The sequence below is a fragment of the Triticum dicoccoides genome, chromosome 3B (genome assembly GCF_002162155.2).
Source record: "Triticum dicoccoides isolate Atlit2015 ecotype Zavitan chromosome 3B, WEW_v2.0, whole genome shotgun sequence".
NCBI classification, from domain to species: Eukaryota; Viridiplantae; Streptophyta; class Magnoliopsida; order Poales; family Poaceae; genus Triticum; species Triticum dicoccoides.
The window spans coordinates 192,700,169-192,708,367 of record NC_041385.1 but is presented as its reverse complement, the minus strand read 5'-3'; positions in this window follow the sequence as shown (position 1 = coordinate 192,708,367).

Genomic DNA, 8,199 nt, shown 5'->3' with positions numbered 1-8,199 from the left:
CTTCCCCCCTCTATCTATAGCGATCTACTCTCCCACAACCCGCTGTACCCTCTACTTGAACATGGTGCTTTATGCTTCATATTATTATCCAATGATGTGTTGCCCTCCTTTGATGTCTGAGTAGATTTTCGTTATCCTATCGGTGATTGATGAGTTGCTATGATTGGTTTAATTTGCTTGTGGTTATGTTGCTGTCCTTTGGTGCCCATCATATGAGCGCACGCGTGGATCACACCATAGGGTTAGTTGTATGTTGATAGGACTATGTATTGGAGGGCAAGAGTGACAGAAGCTTCAACCTAGCATAGAAATTGATGCATACGGGATTGAAGGGGGACCAATATATCTTAATGCTATGGTTGGGTTTTACCTTAATGAATGTTAGTAGTTGCGGATGCTTGCTAATAGTTCCAATATAAGTGCATAGAATTCCAAGTCAGGGATGACATGCTAGCAGTGGCCTCTCCCACATAAAACTTGCTATCGGTCTAGTAAAGTAGTCAATTGCTTAGGGACAATTCCACAACTCCTACCACCACTTTTCAACACTCGCTATATTTACCTTTTTACTTCTTTACCTAAACAGCCCCTAGCTTTTATTTACTTGCTATTTATTATCTTGCAAACCTATCCAACAACACGTACAAAGTACTTCTAGTTTCATACTTGTTCTAGGTAAAGGGAACACTAAGCGTGCGTAGAGTCGTATCAGTGGCAGATAGGGCTTGAGAGAGTATTTGTTCTACCTTTAGCTCCTTGTTGGGTTCGACACTCTTACTTATCGAAAGAGGCTAAAATTATCCCGTATACTTGCGGGTCATCAACCGCCAAGCGTAGATGAGGCGCTTGGGCCCGACTGCATTCAGGGCGTCGTCACGGGCGTCCTCCGCCACCCTCACGGCCCTCGCACGAGCCTTCCGCCAAAGAGCCAATTGCCTGACTCCCTCAGACACGACATAGACCTGCCAGGCAGCTTGCCCCGCGGCGCGCTTCTCTTCCTCGGCCTTCTTCCTCCGCCTTCTTCTCCGCAAAGCCTCCCACATGGCGACATCCATTTCTTTCCAAAGCTCCTCAAGGCTGGGGGGCTCGGCGGGCGGCGCAGCGTTCTCCTCGTAGAAGGGAGCCGACGCGTCCTCTGACGCGTGTGCTGGCGAGATTGGGAACACCGACGCGTCCACCTCGACGCGTCGCGGCAAGGAGTGGAATGCCGACGCGTCCAACTCGACTAGTGGTGGCGAGGAATGGAACGGCGACGCGTGACCGTCCGAGCGGTGTAGCGAGGGGCGCTTAGGGCTTGGGAGGGGCGATGCCATGGTGGTCGACGTGAGAGGGAGGGGGAGGAGATAGCGATGAACGTGAGCGTTCTTCCGAGTGCCGTGGGAGGCGCAGTATTTATAGCGAGCAATGGCACACCTATGTAAGATATGGACTGAGCTGTACTGACTTAAGTGCAGGTCCAGTTGCGTCACTGACATGTGGGCCAGACCCTTGTTGGGCCCATATGTCAGTGACCCAATGCACCTGCAGTTAAGTAACGGAAGCAGCGTCCCGAAAGATATGTTGTGTGATTAACGTAACAGCTACGTGGGCATATTTGTTGGAGTAAATTACAGGGGGAGGGAAGGGGTGGAAATATTGCTGGTCACAACGGATTGGGCGAGCGTGGGGGGAGGAGAGTCATGCATGCAGATTTTTTCCACACGGGGTGGAGTGGTGGGACCGCCGGAGGGAGAAGGAGAGTGTGGCAGGCATATTGTTTCCACACATGGAGAGGAAAATATTTGGAGATGAACGGGCTTCCTACAGGTATGGGGAATGGTGCATAATAATTCATCTTGCATGCCGGGCTAGGTATAGTCTCAAGTCATTAAAAACATACACACCCCGCACATGTTCATATTTCAAGGTGCACTAAATTATTGCATGCGATGATTAAGGCTGGCCATAATGGTGGTGTCTTAGCTGGTAGTATCAGGCTGGTTGTAATGAGAAGTATCATATACTAATATCATGCATATGATACTACCTCCCTAATGCATAGTATCATATACTAGTATCATGTAGTACTTTATTTATTACCATGCATGACACATATAAGTATAGCATTTATTACGATACAATATCATGGTATGATACTCAACTCTCTTTTTCTTCATTTAATTTTATGACACCTCATCAAAATTGCCTACTCCCTCCTTTCTGGTTTATAAGGCTCAATTCAAAAATCTCACCAACCAAGGTAGATGGTGAGAGGTGGAATACTTTTTGTAGTTTGCAAAAGCACCTAATTAATGCTCTTGTTTTTCTCAAAAAATTATGTTTATCAATGCATTAATTACAATGCATGCATGCATAAAGTACATGCATTGGTCAATTTTCTCTCAATACTTGCATGCAATGATTTAATGCACCTTGGAATCTGAACATGTGATGGGAAACAACCAAATTGAGCCTTATAAAATGGGAAAACTAAAATTTTGAGATAAGCCCTATAAACCGGAAAGGAGGGAGTAGTTAACATGCATGATACTAGCTATGATACTACCATTACAACTACCCTCATGCACACAGGAATCGCAAACATGCTGATGTGGCAAAGAATTAAAGAAGAGAGGGGGGTTAGAGTAACTAGTGTTCATGCGTGCATCGGTAATCACAAATTTTTTGTGAAGAATGATAGCATTAGTTGAGTACTTTTGTATACTTCAAAAACTATTCCACTGCCTCTGCTATCTTGCTAAGAGTAGGTGAAATTTTTGAATCGAGCCCTTTAAACTAGAAGGGAGGTAGTAGTACTCTAATACCTAACCTTGTTGTGATGACAAAATAGGACATGGCACGCACCTGGACGGAGGAACTAGTCTGCATTGTGCATTTAAGTTTTGTTTGAAGTCAATGTACCTCTACTTTGACCAAACTTATAGAAAAATGTATCAACATTCACAATGTCAAATCAATATTTTTACACTCATTATTAAACATAGTTCTTATACTCATTATAATCAGTATTGTAGTATTGATATGTTTAGTATAAATTTGGTCAAACACTTTGCAAATGGTTGACCGGAGTAAAAAGGACCAGAGGGAGTATCATGCATGCGGAGTAGGATAAATTTTTTTTGCTCATCTATAGTCGGTCAAGTCTCAAAGGGCGCGACCGCGCGAGGGAGGTGAAAGTCGTGGGAGGCGCAACGGTTAACAGAATTAAGTGAAGTTACATCCACGCGCCGGCATGGCGTGCGAACAGGCAGAAGCTATACCGTCCGGCCTACGATATGGGTCTAGTAGACATGACATCTAGTGGGTCCCGCATAGTTCTCAAGAACTCTTTGGGGGATTGCAGCCGTTTATCCACCGGGTAAGCCAGCAACCCCACGTTGTTCGCATGCCCTTCTCATCCCCGTCATCTCCCTTACAACAGTTCTCTCCCAGTCGTCCCGTCCTTTCACATTAGTTCGCTCCCAGTTTTTTTTGTGGGGTACAACAGTTCAACTTCTCCTAACCCTCCTCCAAAATCCATGGCCTCCCAAATCTCGATGGTCACCGCTGAGTACCAGGTTAGAGCCATCACCGGTAATGAGTTCATCGTCATCTACACACGTGGATCCGCGACGGTGAAAGCATGCCTTTCTCGTTTCCTACGCATGTTCAACAGTTCAACGGATGAGAGGGTTGCTGGGCTAGATGTTGAGTACACCACAGTCCTGGAAAGAGAGAAGATTCTAAAGGAGGTAGAGAGGAAGAAGCCCGTTGTGCTCCAGGTTTGCGTACATAACGTTTGCTTGGTCTACAACATATGCCATGCCGACGTTGAGTGCCAGGATTTTAAGAACTTCCTCAAGGACAAAAGAGTGAAATTCGTTACTGTAGGCTTTAGGAACGACAGTGATGTCCTGCGTCGGATAGGTCTTCTTGTAGGCCAGCCCTTCGATCTCCAGAAGGCAAGGCTGGTGTCCTCCTCTCAACCTTCAATGCTGACCCTGGCAGCAGCCATGATCGATCCTTCGTACGCTAAACGGAAGAAACCCCATCACGAGTTTCATCATGCATGGGAGTCGAAGACATTAGATGAAGATCACATCCTGTACACAGGAATGGATGCCTACCTTTGTTTAAATATCTACAAGGGTTGGATAAAGAAGCAGAGCCCAGTGTCCGGTTCAAGCAAAGAAGCGTCGGCGAAGAGGAAGAGGAAGAGGGACGAGGACAAAGTCGAGGACGTAGACTCGGACTCCGAGTAGGTGGCAGTGCCGTCGGTCATGCTGGTTCTACTGCAGTGTCAAGCGGACTAGTTGCTTAGTTTATTTTCAAGGGTGTGTTGTGTTGAGGCCCTAGCAGAACTATGTTTATGTTCTTTCTCATTATTTGAACTCTTTAGTACATACAATAGTACTAGTACTATGTCTTACTACTGTTCTTCTTACAGTTGGTACTACTGCTCGTATCGTCATGTTCCTACTGTACTTAATACGTTCATAATAGTAGTATAATTTGGGTCAGTCGATTTGTGAAAGAAGTTCGACGGAGCGAAGGAAGAAGACGGCAGAAGAGGTGGAAGAAGCCTTTCTAGCCATCCATGTTGCATCAAACGGCTCACAAGAGTTGACTGGCCCAAATTGCTCCTTCAGATTGCAGGATCCACGTGGCATTCAAGGTCTCGAAGGTAGATTCCGCGTCCGCACCCAGTTTGCGGGCTCGACGCGTGCGCGACCGGCTTCCGCCGTGACAGCCACCATGCGCGCCTCCTCCGCGCGGGTGGAGACGACAATATCACGCTAGTTCCTCCTCGCCGGCGTGCTGGAGCACGTGCTCGTCCTCCTCTTTGTATGCTGCGTGCATAGACGCGGCTCCACCAGCTGCTCGCGTGCTTCGCAGTGTGGCGGCATCGCGAGGAGGGACTGCAGATGACGTGAGCGGGCGAGCCTTCGGCTTCATGGCACAGGGATGGCGGCGACATGGCGGTGATGGGCGAGAAATTGTTGGCCGGAGCAGGCGGGTGCTGGCATGCGCAATGGCGGCGGCGGATATTGATGAGTGTGTGTATGGGAGCTTACTTTAGTTTTATATAAGGTTGGTCAGACTTAAAAGAAAACCGTACTAGTACACGTAAACATTAGACTTAGGCAGCGCTTTTATTAGTTAGTACCACATCCACGATACAGAATCTTGTGCAAGCACATGAACCGCGGCCGCGCGGTCGATCGAACGGTGCGTCACCGTGTCGCGCTCGAAGGACATCCACCGAACCTTTTTGTGTGTGTGAAAACAATCCCCAAATATTACTCAACTTTTTTTCCTGGAAAAGTTCTTGACGCTGCAATATTTGCATATATTAGAATTTAGCTCCAGTTCGTGTTTATTTGGATTTGGACGTTTTAGGTGTGCCCTAGTTTTTTTTAATACTGATTTTGTGTGTCTGACTGAGAGAGAACGTGTGTATGTGTCCATATGTGTGTTGTGGCGGAAGGGCAATGTGGAGACGGTGTGTGTGTGATACAGACATAGATCTCCCCCTGTCTTGTTAGGTTTGTCTCCTACTCTCTCGTCCACATACATACTATCTTTCCCGCCCTATCTGCTCCATCTTCGCAAGCTCTCTCTGTACGTTTCATTCACACATTGGGATATGTTCAAAATGTTGCTTCTATAATGGCTGATGTAGAGTTATGGTTGGTTTTGTTGCATCCTACAAAGTAATAACTATGAAATGCATTTAGATTCTCATTTGACTAGGATTATGTGAGTTTGAGCATGTTGTGAAGTACTATAGACCTTGTATACATCTTGGGATTCGACAATGATTGTAACTATTGAATTGTATAGCCTAATATATTTATTTCACAATTTCAACAAATGATTAGTTCACTACAAACTAAGAAAACAAATGTGTACTCCCTCCATTTTTATTTAAGTCCGCGTATTAGCATTGGTCAAAGTCAACTTTTGTAAACTCTCAAAAAGCTTATAACAAAACAATTAACATATACCATAACAAATAAATACCATTAGATTCATTATTGAATGTACTTTCACATCATACATATTTGTTATGGTAAATGTTTATATTTTTCTATAAACTTGGTCAAACTTTAGGAAGTTTGACTTCGGTCAAACCTAATATGCTGAGTTTACTAGTACTACTCGCTAGTTGCTTAGGTGGTGTTTGGTTCTCTAGTCCTAGGACTTTTTCTAGTCCCTGTGACTTTTTAAAAGAGACTCTCAAGGAGGTGCTTCTAAGGACTTTTAGCAAAAAGTCCCAAAAACGTCCCCCCCCCCTGTTTGGTTTTCTAGGGACTTTTTTTAGTCCCAACACAAAAAAGTCCCTGGAACCAAACACCCCCTTATAGCCAAATCACTCAACACGCCACACGAGGAGTTCAGTGTCACAAAATTTTGAGGTTGGCGGGAAAATCTCCCGCGACCCTGATTCGAGCAGTGGGAAGTTACCAGCATAGCCATCGGAACAGGCCTACGGATGACGATTGGTAGGGGGCTGTTTTTGTAAATTCAGGTTCACCCTACCCAGCCAACCCCACCCCGGCACCCAGAGTAGTACACCTGAATACTCCCCATTTTCTATCCCCACCGCAAAATAGACTTCTCCACGGCACTGCAGCCTTCATGCTCATCCCCTTTACATCAGCGCACTCATCCACTGCAGCGCATCTGCCTCATCGACGACCTCGTACACCGCAGTGGAGCCGGTCCATCGTCGTTGTTGTACACGGAGCCTCTTCCCCGGCATCGTATTCCACGGTCTCGGATCTGCTTCCCGGAAGCCGACGCCAAGGGCAGAAGCACCACCGTCGTGGACAATGAACTGACTCCCGTTGCTGACCATGACTCACAAAGGCCACCGCGACCATCTTTCCCCTCCTCGATTGGTAATGTGTGTATTGAATCACTTAGCAATACATGTGCAGTTCCAATTTTGTTCATACCTACCCTTCAAATTCCCTGGGTGCTATTGTTCCCGTAAAAGTATTTGGTTATAGCCTCCATTGTCCAACAGAATATCAGCTTGTCATTGTGCGTCGCTCCTGTATCGCGCTGTGCTAGTTTTGGCATGCGGCATCCGGCGCGCCCTCCCACCGCTCTGTGCCTTGCCACCGCTCTCTCCCTGCTCTGTGCCTCGCTACCGCTCTCTCCCCGCTCTTTCTCGCCTCGCCGCCGCCGCGCCACCATGCCACCGCGTCACCGGGAAACTTGGGGATACCGCGGCATCCGCGCGCGCCCCTCTGGCGGCTTCTCCGCCGAGATCCAGTTCCGCGTGATGCGCCTTGGCCTCGGAAATTTCGAAACCTCCAACGAGGCCGCTCGCGCATACGACGCAGCGGCATAGCGCCTCCGGTGGCCTCATAGAACATTTAACTTCCCCAATGTGCCGACGTGGGAGCAGGCGCAGGAGCTCGCACCTCTGTCGTGGCTTAGCACCGACGAGGATCGTCGCGACAACCGGAGGTGGGAGCACCGTCTCGGCATCACTGAGATCGACGAGGAAGCCATGGCGCTGTGGCGCCAACACTTCCCGCAGGACATCATCCATGAGCACGAGTTCTACGCGCAAAGGAGAGCGGAGAGGGATAAGAGGAGGGCGGAACGAGCCGCCTATCACGAGGACAAGCGTAGGCGAAAAGCGGACGCTCAATTCAACATGAGGCTAGGAGCAGCGTCGCCCTGGGAATCCGACGATGATCGGTATCTTCACGCCTACAGTCAGACGTCGGAGGAGGATATCACCGAGGAGGAGTTGGACGATGAGGAGTAGTTGAATTATCTATTATATTTTATCTATCAATGCTGAGAACTATCCTCTACTCTCTAGTCTATCTACTTCTCGATCTCAGCACTGTAAATGCTTTTTTAAAGTGCCGCGTATTGCGATTCTGTTGGAGATGCTCTAAGATGGAAGACGAGTGCTTTAATGTTGCCCACAAGATGCGCGAGTATTACTAGTAGTATATTTTTCTTGTCATGTTGAGATTTTAAAACCACGAGTGCGAACATGCAGAGTCGCAATAAAGACCAAACACAGGATATTGGGGACATCTTCAAGGAGCATGGCAAGTTAAAGAGGAGCTGCACCGAACCTGTAAAACGAGCTTTGGTAAATAACACCCTTTCAATTACTTTTGTTTAGCCTCGTGTTCGTTGATGTGTATATGTTGTAGTTTCTGTTTCTCTTAAGCCTGGTGTTCT